Source organism: Notechis scutatus, chromosome 5 (genome assembly GCF_049901735.1).
Source record: "Notechis scutatus isolate UNSWTSFEM ecotype Mainland chromosome 5, rNotScu1.2, whole genome shotgun sequence".
Taxonomy (NCBI): domain Eukaryota; kingdom Metazoa; phylum Chordata; class Lepidosauria; order Squamata; family Elapidae; genus Notechis; species Notechis scutatus.
In genome coordinates this window covers 61280551-61296990 of record NC_142013.1, presented here as the reverse complement: position 1 = coordinate 61296990, position 16440 = coordinate 61280551, and the positions used below count along the sequence as shown (strand labels likewise).

General features: G+C 38.1%; 1 protein-coding gene across 3 annotated transcripts in view; it reads left to right on the top strand.

Annotated features, from left to right (window-relative positions):
- Nucleotides 1–6724: 6724 nt before the first annotated feature.
- PRRG1 (proline rich and Gla domain 1) overlaps nucleotides 6725–16440 on the top strand; it is a 35502-nt gene continuing 25786 nt past the window's right edge. Inside the window, exon 1 of one of the 3 annotated variants that reach the window (XM_026686158.2) lies at nucleotides 6725–6904. The gene's annotated coding sequence lies outside the window, so the exon portion shown is untranslated. Of the gene's footprint in view, nucleotides 6942–16440 lie in introns of all 3 variants that reach the window. The other 2 variants (XM_087966839.1, XM_026686159.2) reach the window with 2 other exon arrangements.

The following is a 16440-nucleotide window of genomic DNA, read 5'->3' as shown; positions in this document are numbered from 1 at the left end:
TGCACCTGCAGAGACTACAAAGCGACCACGCGCTCCAACAAAGCGCATACCCTGTCCCAGTGGTACAGCATCTATTACATTCCCTTGGGGGGGGGAAATCTTTGCGAAACTAGATCATGCACAGGCATACCAACAATTACCCGTTGACCCCAAAACAGCAGAAGCCCAGACAATCATAACACACAGGGGGCATTTAAATGCAACAGATAACAATTTGGTGTCAGCGTCACCCCAGGGGTGTTCTAGAGCTTAATGGAACGCCTATTTCAAGGGATAAAAGGGTTGGTACCATACTTTGACGATGTCCTCGTATCAGCCAAGGACAAAGAACAATTGCGGGACCGCCTAAGGGAAGTCCTAAGTAAATTCAAGGAGGCAGGGCTAAAAGTAAAAAAGGAGAAGTGCCAATTAGCCACCAGCTAAGTTGAATTCCTAAGATACCTTATAGACAGCAAAGGAATTTACCCCACAGAAAATAAGGTCAGAGCAATAAAGGAAGCCCCCAGACCCATGAATAAAACTGATCTGCAAGCTTTCTTAGGACTCATTAACTTTTATAATATATTCCTACCACAGAAAGCAACCATTGCGGAACCACTACCCAGGTTGCTTGACAAGAAAGCAACCTGGGCCTGGGGGCGACAGGAAGAAACAGAATTCTAGGAAATAAAAAACTTGATCACATCAGACCGCGTACTAATACAATACAGCAAAACACTCCCAATAACCCTAACCTGCAATGCATCCCCTTTCGTCATCAGCGCTATCCTCAACTACGTATTACCAGAAGGGAAAGAAGTACCCATAGCATTCTATTCAAAAACTCTGTCATAGCCAGAGCGGAACTACAGCCAACTAGACAAAGAGGCATTGGCCGCTGTCACCAAAATCAAGCGTTTCCATAAATATACCTATAGGAGGACTTTCACCCTAGTCACAGACCACAAGCCACTCCTGGGCATCATCACAGGAAACAAAGCTCCACCTAACATACTGTCACCCCGGATGACAAGGTGGTCAGAATTCTTGGCTGCCTACAACTACAAATTAACATATCAACCCAGAAAGGACATAAATCATGCTGACGCGCTTAGCCATTGCCCTCTACCTGACCTAAAGGACACAGCATCAACCACATCTACCCTCCAAATAGAGACATTAGAAAACCTACCCATAACAGCAGCAGACATCGCTAGGGAAACGACTAGAAACAAAAACCTGGCGCAAATTTTAAATTGGGTAGGAAAAGCATGGCCAGAGACTGAGATTGACGAGAACGCCAAACCATTCCGGAATAGACAAACAGAACTATCAATGCTGAAGGGGTGCGTACTATGGGGGGATCGGGTGGTTATACCGGACGTTTTAAGGGAAAGCTTACTAAAAATGCTACACGAAAGACACACGGATATTGTAAAAATGAAATCCCTGGCAAGGAGTTACGTATGGTGGCCAGGGATGGATAAGGAAATAGGGGATTGGGTGGCAACGTGTGAATGCTGCCAGTAATCTAAGCCAACACCTCCTGCAGTGCCAAAACATGAATGGGAAACACCAAGGGGACCATGGTCAAGATTACACATTGATTTTGCGGGCCCAACCAAAGGATACACATTTCTAATAGTCGTAGACGCTTACTCCAAATGGCTAGAGGTAAACATCATGCACTCTACCATGACAGAAGCCGTCATTAGACAGCTCAGGAAACTTTTTGCAACACATGGGTTGCCAGATTTAATTGTATCCAACAACGCACCACAATTCACGACAACACCATTTGAAGGATTTTTAGCACAGCATGGGATAAGGCATGCACTGACAGCACCGGGGCACTCGTCGACGAACGGATGGGCGGAACGCATGGTACGTTACATAAAGGAAACATTACAAAAGCTAGGGCCCAGGGACACACAGGAAAAGATAGATAAACTACTAAGCATACAGCACATAACACCCAGTGCCACAACGAATAAAAGCCCAGCAGAATTACTAATGGGGAGGAAACTAAGATCACACCTAGACAGACTGCACTCCACAAATAACCCAAAGAAACCAGCAGACTCCTCCAGTAATTGCCGCACATTTCAAACAGGGGACCCAGTATACACAAAAAACCTTACGGGGGAACCATTATGGATACTGGCAAAGGTAACCCAAATAACCAGTCCCCATTCTTACAGGGTAGACACCGCGGATGGCAGGAGCTCGAAGAGACACATAGACCAGCACAGATTGAGAAATATGAAGGGTGACACAGGCCAACCCACGGAGAAGCAGGGAGACCCCTCACACAAACATAACAAAACCAGGGAAGTGGGGGAGACCCCTCAAACATAACCATAGGGGAGGGGGAGACCCCTCAAGCAAACAAAACACAACCAGGGAAGAGGGGGGGAGACCCCTCAAACAGACAAAACACAAGTAGAGAGGGAGGGGAAGACCCTCCATGAGCAAGAAAAACAACAGAACAAACCCTGACAACTACACACATCCACTACTAATGATAGCCCCGGTCGTAAAATGCAAGCACGTACCTGAGACCAGGGAAGAAGACAGATCGGGGAGACAGGAACAAGCCCAGAGGGAGAGTGGGAAAGTGGCCCCTGGCGGGAGCAGCCAAACCAACTCAACCGGCCAGGAGATTCCTGGCGGGAGCGACATGGCCGACTCAACCTTCCAGGAGGTTCCAAGAAGAAGGACGGGAGGAACAACAGACCCGTCCGAATAGTCCAGAAGCCAACCCGCAACTGAGCTGTGCAGGACCAGTCAAACCATAAAAGCCCCGCCTACCTACGTGATTATGTATGGTAGGCGAGGCCCCGATTGGTTGGACCAGACCAGGTGGGGAGGGGTGTTGTGTATTAACATACTTACCTACAATTGGTCGGTCCATGGCAGCGGGAAAATTGAAGAGCCGTCACTGGCCACAGCTGCGAGCAGCCCGACCGTAAAAGGGCTGCCGCGGTTTCTTTGGCGCACAGTTTTCTAGAGAAAAGATGACTGGTTACCAAGCTGGTATCCTGAGCCTCATTCCCACGATCTAACAGGCAGCCTGTAATTTAAAGGCAAACCATGGCTGTGAAGAACTTTGGAACTTGTGCTTGCTTGAAACCTGACTGTAAGCTCACAGAAAGTGCATCAAATTTCTGAAAAAAATGGCATGGAAAATTGGATACTGTAAATTTCTTTCCAGAACCTTTCCCCTGGCTGCTAGACCTTCATGGCTGAAAGTGTTTGGGAGCCATTGAAGGAATCCTTTTCTCTATCAATGCCTTCTCCTTTGCATCAGAAAAATTAAAAGCACCCATCAAGTCTTCCTGAACTGATCAATTTTTAATCTTTTGTCAATAACATGTGTGTTCCACCCACATATTTTGGCAAAAAGGGATATTGTAGAAAGTTAGCACCCACCCCTCTCCTAGAAGAATGAAACATTCTAGGAAATTTTAAAAAGGCAGAATATGATATTTCCCTGGATGAGAAAAGGAGAAATCTTTTTTTAAGACAGCAGCTTCCTGCAGCACCCTGCCCCTCCCCAGCTCCAGGGTAATGGCATAAAACCCAGGGACTCTCAGCATCTCTTCCCTTTGCACCCACGATTTCCAAGGCATGTGATTTTGTTGCAGGAAATTAAGAGACTCAGACCTTGGAATAAGTTGGTTTTATTTGCATAAACAGGTTCAGATTATTTTAGCCAGAGCTACTTCTGAACAAATTTCTTATAGAACAGCACATGCCTATATACTTCTTCAAAAGGGGCAAAACACAGAAATATAACTTGTCAGTCAGTCATTCATTGGTTACTTGAAACACAGCTTTCTCCTTCCCCTGTTGCTAGGCTAGGATGGCTGGATGTCACAAACCCATCTTGCTAAACTCCCTAGCTTGTGGGGTTTTTTTAATTAAAGTTTTTAATTACATATATTTATAATCCTTTTTTTAAAGGGTTTTCACACACACAAAATACAAGTAAAACATCTTTTTTGAAAATAGCATGATCCCGGGTTGCACTTCTTTATACAAACACAAACTCAATTTCATGCTTATTTTTGTGTTCTATTCCATATCTTATTACTAATTTGCATTTTCTATATATTTGCATTTCCTATATAGTTTTCCCCCTCTTTCAATTTTCTCGATTTTATTTTGATTATCTCATCTCATCTCAATTCAAATCATTATATTTATACTTTTGTCTGTTCTGTTTCAATTTCATATTATCTTTTCTCATTAAACAAATTTTCTCCTGTAGTTATGTATGACACCTTTATATCTTTTAATTTTATCCATTCAACTCTTATTTAAACTTCAATATATACCTTAAGGTTATAACATTCAATATAATACATAACTTCCAATCGAATTCTGCTTGGTACATTCTTATAATACACACCATATTCTTAAAAAAAGGATTATAAATATATGTAATTAAAACCCTCATTCCATTCCAATTCAGTTCTATCATTAATATTCATTAAAGTCTTAACATCTTTAACATTTCTTTTCAATTAAATATACTTCCTTAAAGACACATATAATCTCCATAATTAATTTTTCCCTTATTTCTCTTCACGTTTTATAAATCATTAAATATTCATTTTGTTACATTTATTGACAAACATTCCACTAAATTACAATAACTATTTTATCAGACATTTTAATCATACATTGTTTCATATTTTCTGAAATTATTTCTATTTCTAATATAATAATACTATCTTATGTACCTTTGCAGAATCTCTTTTTCAATTAGATTTTCACCCATTATCTCTAAATAGGCCGTTTCTCTATATTTTGTTTCTGTCCTTTATAACTTCTTTTCCTTTCTTTCTTCCCTTTCTTCTTCTCCCTCCCCTTTTTACCCCCTTGTCTCTCTATTTCTAATTCTCTCTTCTGCATTTCCCTCTTCTGTTGCTTTCTGATTTTATACTTATTTTTCAATCTATTCTTTTTTGGGGTTGTTTTTCCCAGTCTTAAACTTTCCATTCTCTTTTCCCCCCTTTCCTTTTTCCCCCCCACCTAAGATTACTTGTTCATTAAAGATGGCTTCTTCTTTGTCCCAATCTTCTTATTCTGCAGGCATTTCTAGTTGTTTCTCATAGTTCCAAAACTCCATTTCTAAGAACTGAAATACGAAGCCAAAAGAACCTCTCCCTTCTTGTGCATCTTCTTTGTACTTTTAAAGTTCCATTTTCATTTCTTCTAACAGTGGAGCCATTTTAAACACTTTTAAACAACCACCCGATTGATTTCAGTCATTCAAATGCAGTAACCAAGAATCCAGAGATCACCAAGTAATCCAAATACTCCCAAGCTGTTTCTTCTTATTTCTTTTTTCACTTTCTCTTCCTGGGGTTTTACTGTTTTGTTGCGATGTTTCAGTTAAGATGTATCTTTTGGAAGTCTTGTTGAGATTTTGCTGTAAGTTCTTTTTAATTCCAGGCAGTCTCCTCCCTTCCAGATCCTGCCCTTTTATTCTTTTTCTCTCCTTTCCTGTTTTCAAAAGCTTTTAATTATCCAGAAATCTTTATTATCCCTTTGACTTTTTATTTTCAGCATTAAATGCCTATTAATGTCAAAGTGGATTTTTTCCAATTTCTTGCTTAAGTCTCTTAGCTGTCAGTATAGGAAAAGGAGAAAAAAAACCCAAATCCTTTCCCTTTTCTCTCTCCTTCGCTGCTTAAAAATCTTCTTTGGGAACAGTTTTTTTTTAATAGTTTAAATTCCAGGGTACCTTATTTGTTGCTTTTGCTGTTTGACCCGGTCAACTAAAACTTTCTCTTCTTATCTTCCTCCTGCACATTCTTTTCCGGTTGAGTTCTTCTTTGTGGTGGCCATTTCTGACCACCGCTGCTACAACTGCTTTCGGGAAAGGGAGTAATGGCCAGCTGAGGAGGAGAGACGTGGCTCTCCTCAACCCTCCTTCTTCACCACCTCTACAGGGTGGCTTAGCCCCAAAACCAGCCAGCTCGGGGCGCTCCAGCGGCGAGCACAGATCAAAACCATGCAGTCGCGGTTTTGGTCTGTCGCCGAAGAAGCTCAAATCAGAAGCCAGCCCTAGCTTGTGGTTTTGTTACAAGCGAGACAAGGTTTCTTGGCAAATATGACTTTGTGACCGATAGATGATCCTTGTGGTTTGGCTTTTCACACTTTCTTGTTCTTTTTCTTGCTAATATCACATATTTCACTATCTATAAAACTTGTATCATTATTTCTCTAAAATTAATATATTTTTATGTCCTGCCCTAATTCTGTTCATCAGTAAACTTTCTTTCCAAGCAACTTCCATGAATCCAGTGTCTTTTTCCCACTTGGAACTGAACCCAGGATATTTCTTCCAACAGTCACAAGTGTGAAAAAATAATCACTTTTTCAGTGCCATTTTAACTTCAGTTACTAAACGAACTCTTGCAAGTCGAGGAATACCTATATCCTAAAACATTCTTTCCCTCAGTCAGATCATTTATATACCAATTTCTATTAGGAGTCCTGCAAACTTTCCAGGAACAAAACTGAGAAAGTATTGGCTTGCATTTTAGTTGAATTTTTGGAAAACTCTTTAAGGGAACTCAGTTCTTTGCCTAAACTCTGAAACCATTTCCGCTGCCTTATGCCCTTAACTGAATTGAAAACACAAATTATTATACATGGAGAGAACGGAGAAGAACAAGGGAGTGGTCACTCTACTAAAACAATCAGAATAAGCCGGGGCGGGGCAACGGCCTCTTCTCGCACAGCTTTTCCTCCCATATTCACGCTTTACAGCTTGGCTTTCTTTCCCCACCATTAGGAACTATGGGGTGGAGTTAATTTTTGGAATGACGCTTGCGCAGAACGTGCTTTTTGAAACCGAGCTGTAAGGAATAGTTGAAGCGCTGAAGCCGTCCGTAAAGGCAAAAAGAAGGTGGGTTCGGGGTTGTTAACAGGCGACCAATCGGCGGGTGAGTGCACGGATGAGGGAACGAGCGTATTGCAATCTGCGGAAAACAAATTGTTCTTACGTGGCGAAAACGGGGTTCCCAGGAAGAGGACTTTGTTTTGGAGCCGTAAGAAAGTTTTAGGAAGATTTGGATTAGCAGCGCTGAGCCAAGGGACAGAATATCAACTTGATTTCCCGTGCTTGGAGATCCTTGGTGGGCCTTGGACTCGCTTGCGATCCCATATCCGATATGCAAGCCCCGCCCGGCTGCCTGCCAATTTTAGCTCGAGGTCCGGGGATTCTCGATATTGAAGAAGGTCCTGTGCTGCTTGTCAAAGGCACCTCGTGCTGATACTCTGTATGAAGCTGGTCCTGATATTGCTATGAGTGGTTCTTTGCAGTAGCGGTAATCTGGTTGTGAAAATACACTTTCAGCCCTCTTTTCGGAATAAGTCCAATGTTAGGAAGCCAAGGAAACTACGGTTTGAGGATTTGGAAAAGCGTTCGGGAGAGGCAGTGCATGCTAATATATCTAGTTGTAAATTATTCTTAATGCAAAGATTAAGTTTAAATCAGACGCAGCGAAATTTAGGGGAACGTCGTATCCGTTCTCTAGTTGAGAGAGCTATAACTTCAATCATCCCAATGAAGTGGTGTTAAAAAAATAACTTCCCTCAATTTCTCTGCTCTTCTCGGCGTTAATCGCTCACTTTGTTCCAATCTGATTCTGTCGAGTTAAGCAGGAAACTCGCTCCATTATGTCATCTAGTTTCTTCACGCAGCTTCCGCGTTGTTTCGTGATGATGGGAATAGCAGTCCAACTGGAAAATATTCTGGGAAAAACTGTTTCACTTTTAGTTTTTATCTATTATAATGTTTGCTACCGTTCATACATGGTGGTAGCGTTGTTATTGTTCTTCGTGGCGTTTGTTAACAACAGGCTGCAACTTTTGCTGGCTACATCCAATACTTCACATTTTAATTTTCAGATTTGTTACTGTGTTGGTGTAGTCAGTGGCAGCAGTTCCTACAAGCTATGATTTATTTATGTCGGTAACCATGTACATTCTGTACTTTGAATCAAAGGGCATGTGTGTCTTTGCTTGTTTCTTTTTAAAATTCCAGAAATATGTTAAAAGTTGCTTAAGCATTTGTGTTTTGTAGTGTGAAACAGGACTAAAATACATGGGCAATGTATAAGAGACAATATCTCTGTATACATCAAACTCATATATATTTGAGGGAGGTATATATCTTGTAATGCATTTTTAAGAAGTTTTCTGCATTTTGAGCATTTAAGCCTGTTCAATCATTTAGAAGTATTTCTAAAAAATGTTTTTAAAAGATTTTAGTTGCAAAAAATAGTGGTTTTACACAAATTCCTAGAAATAATTGGGAAATCTAATCAGTTCCACATTATGAGAAACTGGCTATTGTAAATCAAAGTTAAACATACTCTCAGTATTATTTATATTTTATTCTCTTCACATATACTCATTATATACAATTTATGTACACTGAAACTTACTGGATGACTTTGAACTAATCACTCTCAAAGAGAATGTGCCATGACAGGATCCAACTTTCAATACCTGTAACTTAATGCCATCTTTACACAAACAGCATGGTGGTACTGATCTTATTTTGGAAATTTCATTGATTAAAACATCTAGCTTTAGAATTGGCACAACAAATTAAAAGAGTAAAACAAAACTTTTTTGAAAATACCAATAAACCAGGAAGATGGTTAGCATATACATTGAAAAAGAAGAAAGAGAAGAAACTGATAAGTAAACTACAAGATGAGAGAGAAACTTTACAATCCCAAGATGAGTCCAAAAAGAAAATAATTCAGGAGTTCTATGGGAAATTATATGATCAAGAAAAAATTGCAGTGGGAAAGATAAAGCAATATCTAGAGAAGGCTAAACTACCCAAAACATCTGAAAATGTGAGAGCAATGCTAAATGAAAAAATAACAGTGATGGAATTAACAGAGGCAATAAATAGACAAAAGACTAATAAAACATCAGGGCCAGATAGACTACTCGCAGAAGTGTATAAATACCTTTAGGATATATTGAATTTGTCAATGCTAGAGATTTATAATGAAGTATTATTGGAAGGTAAGATGCCAAACACATGGATAGATGCAAATATTCATACTGAAAGAAGACTCAGACTTAACACAGATAAAGAATTATAGGCCTATATCACTATTAAACGCAGATTATAAAATATTTGCATCAATAATAGCAGAAAGACTAAAAAGATTCTTCAATGAATTTATCTCAGACCAAAACAAATTTTTACACAAAAGACAAATTAAGAAAAATGTAAGAGTTATCTTACTTATGTTGGAATATTATGAAATGCTCTCTGATAAACAAATGGCATTGATTTTTTTAGATGCACAGAAAGCAATTGATGATGTAAATTGGCAATTCATGTTACAACATAGTGCATGGAGTATGGTAAAAAGTTTATGAACATGATTAAGACCATATACTTCAAACAAATGACAAAAGTGATAGTAAATGGGGACTTGATGGCAAACTTTTAACATTCAAAAAGGCACAAGACAAGGATGTCCGCTGTCCCCATTACTATTTATATTAACGTTGGAAGCATTAAATAGACATATTAGACAGGATCCAGAAATAAAAGGCTTGAAAATAAAAAGAGAAAAATACAAACTACAAGCATTTGCAGATGTCTTGGTATTTATTTTAGAAGAACCATTGGAATCTGGCCCTAAGTTAATGGAAAAAAATGAGGAGTATAGAGAAGTAGCAGGATTGAGAATAAATAAAGAAAAAATGAAAATATTAGCTAAAAACCTTACAGATAAACAGAAAAATGAACTGACAAAGAAAATAGGTCTTCAGGTAGTTAAAAGAGTAAAATATTTGGGAATTTATTTAACAGCTAGGTGTGCAACTATTAAAGAAGATATAAGGTTAATACAAACAAATTAAACTTGACCTGGAGAATTGGAAAAATTTGCAATTGTCAATGATAGGAAGAATAGCAACTATAAAAATGAATATCTTGCCAAAGCTACTGTTTCTGTTTCAAACGATTCCTATAAAGCAAGAGAAAAAAATACTTTGATGAATTAAATGCAATAATTTTGAAATATGTTTGGAAAGGGAAAAAAGCGAGAATGACTGAAAATGTTACAAGACTCAAAGAAGAATGGGGGCTTTGGACTGCCAGATTGGGGCCTTTATTACCAGGCCTTTGCACTAACATGGGTGAAAGAATGGATAAATCTGAGAAATAGAAGTTTGTTACTGCTGGAGGAACATGACTTCCAAGTGGATCGGCATACCATACCTCTTGTGGTATGGAAAAAATAAAATACATAAGTACTTTCAAAGACATTATGTAAGGAACGCTGTACTCTTAATATGGGAAAAAGTTAAAGCAAAAAATTATATCAAAATTCCAGTCTGGCTTTCCACAATGGAAGCACTTACATACCCAAATGTTATAAATTTGGAAAAAAATTGTAATGTATAAAGATATTTTAAATGAGAAAGTGGAACTTAAAACTAAACAGGAACTACAAAATGAAGGTGTGGACCACCTTATGGTGGCCACATTTGCAAATACAATCAACATATGTGAAAGATGCTAAAATATATGGTTTTTAGAAAGAACCAACAGCACTTGATCAGATACTATTAGGAACAGGTGAAAAATTAATAAAGAAAATATATAGTTAATTATTAAGCCTGAAAATGGAAGATGAACAAGTGAAAGAATGATAGTATGGGCAAAAAACTTTGAATATATAATAGAATTAGACAAATGGCAAAAACACTGGGATAGAAATTATAAATTGACAATGGCAACTACATACAAGGAAAACTTATATAAAATGTTTTACAGGTGGCATGTGCCACCGGCAAGACTAGCAAAGATGTTTAAAAACATGTTCACCAAATGTTGGAAATGTAACTACACACCAGGCTCTTATTACCTACCATATGTAGTGGACATGTCCAAAGGGGAAAAAATGGACGAAAATACATACTTGGTTAGAGAAAATGATAAAACAACATATAGACTTAAAACCAGAAATAGTTTTGTTAGGTATACTGCCAGAAAAAATATAATAAAGGGAAGGTATATTTAATAGTACATGTTTTGATGACAGTGAGAATTATAATAGCACAATATTGGAAAAATGAGGAAATCCCTGCAGAGAAAATTAGTATTTTGCGGAAATGGGTAGGTTAACATAAAGGACAAGAAGACACAGAATACTTTCTAATTTGGAATTTGTTTTACCATTGGTTAGATAATAAAGTTAGAAATTGGAAGAATATTGTTATACATAATTATTAAATATTAGTAAAGAATTATATATCGGTATACAGCCTTGTTGGACTCCTTTCCCAATTTTGAACCAATCAATGATTCCGTGTCCAGTTCTCATTGTTGCTTCTTGACCCGCATATAGGTTTCTCAAGAGACAAATAAGATGGTCTGGTATTCCCATCTCTAAGAACTTGCCACAATTTGTTGTGATCCACACAATCAAAGGCTTTAGCATAGTCAATGAAACAGAACTAGATGTTTTTCTGGAACTCCCAAGCTTTCTCCATGATCCAGCATATGTTGGCAATTTGATCTCTAGTTCCTCTGCCTTTTCGAAATCCTGCCTGTACTTCTGATAGTTCTCTATCCACATACTGCTCGAGTCTAGCTTGTACGATTTTAAGCATAACTTTACCAGCATGTGAAATGAGTGCAATTGTGTGATAGTTTGAACATTCTTTGGCATTGCCTTTCTTTGGAATTGGAATGTAAACTGTGGCCACTGTTGAGTTTTCCAAATTTGCTGGCAGATTAAGTGTAGCACTTTTACTGCATCGTCTTTTAAGATTTTGAATAGCTCAGCTGGAATGCTGTCACCTCCACTAGCTTTGTTGTTGCTCAGATTTCCTAAGGCTCATTTCACTTCACATTCTAGGATGTCTGGCTCGAAGTCAGTGACCATCCCGTCGTGTTTATCAATTCCTGGCAAACAGATGGGGAAGAAATGGAGGTAGTGACAGATTTTATTTTACTGGGCTCCAAGATCACCACAGATGGGGACTACACCCAAGAAATTAAAAGATGCTTCTGGAGAGGAAAGCTATGGCAAATCTAGACAGCATATTAAAAAGCAGAGACATTATCCTGCCAACAAAAGTGCATATAGTCAAGGTGATTGTTGTCCCCAATTTGGGTCTGAGCCTGGTGCCAATGATGGACATCAGACACAAAGTGCAGGTTTTCTGATTGCTTTTTATTGGAGTACTCCAAGGAAAAGGGATCCTGGTCAAAATGCCAAGAGCCAAGAACAAAGGATTGAGTAAGTTTTATACGTTTTCACTAAAGGAGAAGGTGAGACAAAGTGAGATAATAAGAAATACTATCTAATAAACATTTAGTAATAATTCTACAATTTGTTCTATTGGTTTCTAGCTGTCCCTATTCTCAAGTCTTGGCTAATGAATGCCCTAGTAGTTATCTAATACGCATTTGATTTGCTGCAGGCCATCTCTATTCCTAACTTTTAGCTGAGGTCTGTAAGTTGTCTAACTCGTATTACTTTTATCAGTTTTCTAATTAGCCAGGAGTTACAAGATTTACACATGCATATTTCCTATGGATAAGAATTCTTTGTTCTTGTCAGACAGATTCCACAATTACAGGCTTCCTGATTTACTTTCCTGTGTGTGTATGACCTTGCTTTATTTTAGCAGACAGCCCATCACTATGGTTTTCCCAGTTGCAATGTATGGCTGTGAAAGTTGGACCATAAGAAAGGCTGAGCGCCAAAGAATTGAGGCCTTTGAACTATGGTGCTGGAGAAGACTCCTGCGAGTCCCTTGGACTGCAAGGCGATCAAACTGGTCAGTCCTAGAGGAAATCAAATAACTGCTTTTTAGAAGGCCAAATCCTGAAGATGAAACTCAAATACTTTGGCCACCTAATGAGAAGGAAGGACTCACTGGAGAAGCCTAATGCTGGGAAAGATTGAGGGCAATAGAAGAAGGGGACGACAGAGAATGAGGTGGCTGGATGGAGTCACTGAAGCAGTAGGCATTAGCCTAAATGGACTCCAGAAGATGGTAGAAGACAGGAAGTCCTGGAGGAATGTTGTCCATGGGATCATGGTGGGTCAGACACAACTTCGCAACTAAGAACAACAACAAAAGAATGTCATTACTATTATCACTATTTGTAAATTGATTCAGACAATACAATGCTTAGTAAGCACTTAAAGAAAAATGTATAAATAATTTTAAAAAAACATCTAGCTTAATTTTTGGACTCTCGTGAACAGTTTTGGACTACCCCAAAACTTGTACACTTATGCTACTTTGATCTTGATAAAGATACACCTAAGCATGAAATTTGGATTTTTTCCTACATAGGCTAATATGGCTGTGATTGCTTTTGGTATCAGTAGATCAAACTGTTTTTAAAAAGGAAAAAGATATGGGGGAAATGCTTCTTTTTAACCTTACAGGTGTGAACTCAATACAATAAGGTTTCAATTAAGATAGTTTCTTTACATTTATTTTCATTGCATTACTAATCTCTGGCTGAACTAGTCCATCAAAACATTGAATTTATGTTAGGAAATGGCAAATGTGATTTATATTTCCTCTTTCCTTTTCTTCAGCTATCATTCTCAGTTGTTGAGAAATATCAGTAGCCCTGGACTTCCGGTTTGAAGGGCTTCGGCGACAGACAGAAATCCGCGATCGTGCGTGGTTTCTGTCTGGGCTCGCCGCTGGAGCGCCCTGAGCCGGCTGGTTTCGGGGCTAAGCCACCCCGTAGAGGTGGTGAAGAGGGGGGAGACCGCCAGCAGGGTCGAGGAGAGCTGCATCTCTCCTCCTCAGCTGGCCATTACTCCCTTTCCCGAAGGCGGTTGCAGCGGTGGTCAGAAATGGCCACCACAAAGAAGAACTCGACTGGAAAAGAATGTGCAGGAGGAAGATAAGAAGTGAAAGTTTTGGCTGACTGGGTTAAATTGTAAAAGCAACAACTAAGGTACCTTGGAACTTAAACTTACAAAAAATAACATCGCTCCCAAAGAAGAGTCGGAAGCAGCGAAGGAAAGTGAAAAGGGAAAGGTTTGGGTTTTTTTTTTCTTCTCTCTCCTTCCCTATACTGACAACTAAGAGACTTTAATAAGAAATTGGAAAAATCCGCTTTGACATCAATAGGTAATTAAGCTGAAAATAAAACAAAATGCCAAAGGGATAATAAAGATTTCTGGACATTAAAAATTTTCTTTTTCATAAGCAGGAAGGGAGAGAAAAAGAATAAGGGCAGGATCTGGAAGAGGGAGGAGACTGCCTGGAATTAAAAAGAATCTACAGTAAAACTTCAACAAGACTTCTAAAAGATACATTTTAACTGAAACTTTGCAACTAAATAGTAACCCCAGGAAGAGAAAGTGAAAAAATAGAGCAAAAAAGAAACAGCTTGCGTGTATTTGGATTATTTGGTGATCTTTGGATTTTTGGTTATTATATTTGAATGACTAAAATCAATTGGGTGGTTGTTTAAAAATTTATACAATGGCACCACTTCTGGATGAATTGAAAATGGAACTTAAAAAGTACAAAGAAGATGCACAAGGCGGGAAGGGTTCTTTTGGCTTCGTTTTTCAATTCTTAGAAATGGAGATTTGGAACTATCAGAAACTCTGCTGGTTAAAGCTCATCTTAAAAAGGACATGGTCACTGAGGACCTTCCCACGGAGGGAGAGGATCAGGAGGATTTCCTGTTCACTGAGAAAGCATCTGTAGTGGATGCTGTACCTGTGCCCCAGATGTTTCTGAACCTGATCAAAAAGCAGTGGGAGTCCCAAGAATTTCAGTTGCAAGCATTGGCAGATGATCTGGTTTTCATTCTAGAAGACCCATTAGAAACAGCATCAAAATTGATAGAAAAGATAGAGACATATGGAAAGGTGGCTGGTTTGAAAATAAATAAAGATAAGACAAAGATCTTGACAAAGAATATGCTATCAAGACAAAAGGAAGAACTGGCAGACCTATTGAAAATCCAGGTTACGAATAAGATCAAATATTTGGGGATACACTTGACAGCAAGATGCAGTACACTAAAAGAGAATAATTATATCAAACTTAAGCAGCAGATAGTGCTAGATTTGGCGAAATGGGAAAAATACAACTGTCATTAATAGGGAGAATATCAACAATCAAGATGAATATATTACCCAGAATTTTATTTGTTTCAAACAATTCCAATTAGGCTTGGAAAAGATTATTTTGAAGATTTAAATAAAATTGTGTTGAAATATATATGGCAAGGTAAGAAAGCGAGAATAAAGTTGAAACTTTTGCAAGATGCTAGAATAAGAGGAGGATTTGGTTTGCCTAATTGGGAGTTGTAATACCAAGCTACAAATTTGATGTGGGTTAAGGAATGGATAACATTAAGAAATACTAGATTGTTGACATTAGAAGGACATGACCACAGATATATTAATAATTACAGACCAATCTCACTTCTAAACGCTGATTACAAATTATTTACCTCCATTATTGCTAATAGATTAAAAGAAGTTTTAAACCCACACATTCACGTAGACCAAAATGGATTTCTCCCGTCCCGACAAATAAAGAACAATCTAAGAACACTTATTGATGTCTTGGAATTCTATGAAGCCCATCCGGAGAAACAATTCGCACTTATGTTCTTAGACGCAGAAAAAGCATTTGACAATTTAAATTGGCATTTTCTAATTCAAAAAATTTACAATATGAGTCTTGGCACTAAATTTGAAAATATTATAACAACAATTTATGACACACAACAGGCTAATATATTAATTAATGGGGAACAAACAGGTCCAATAAATATAGAAAAAGGTGTTAGACAGGGCTGCCCTCTCTCACCTCTTCTCTTCATATTTGCCCTAGAATCACTTTTAACACGCATTAGGCAAAACTCTGAAATTAAAGGATTGAGGATCAAATCAGAAGAATATAAATTACAAATGTTTGCTGACGACATGGTCTTCTTTTTGGAAGAACCTATAGAGAAAGGATACAACTTAATAAAAGAATTAGAACGATTTGGCGCAGTTGCGGGACTAAAAATTAATAGAAAAAAGACAAAATTAATGACCAAAAACTTACAGAAAATCAGAAGAAAGAATTAGAAGTAACGATGGGGATACAGGTAACAAAAAGAGTCAAATACTTAGGAATATGGTTAATACCACAAGGTAAATCACTGAAAGAGAATAATTATGATAAATTACTCCAACAAGTAAAGAAAGATTTAGAAACCTGGAGCAAGTTGCAGCTTTCTCTATTGGGCAGGATTGCCTGGGTTAAAATGAACATACTACCAAAATTTTTATACCTATTTCAGACAATCCCAATCAAGTTACATAAAAAATTCTTTGAAGAACTAAATAAGATAACACTCAAATTTATTTGGCAGGGAAAGAAAGCCAGGATTAATGTAAAGGC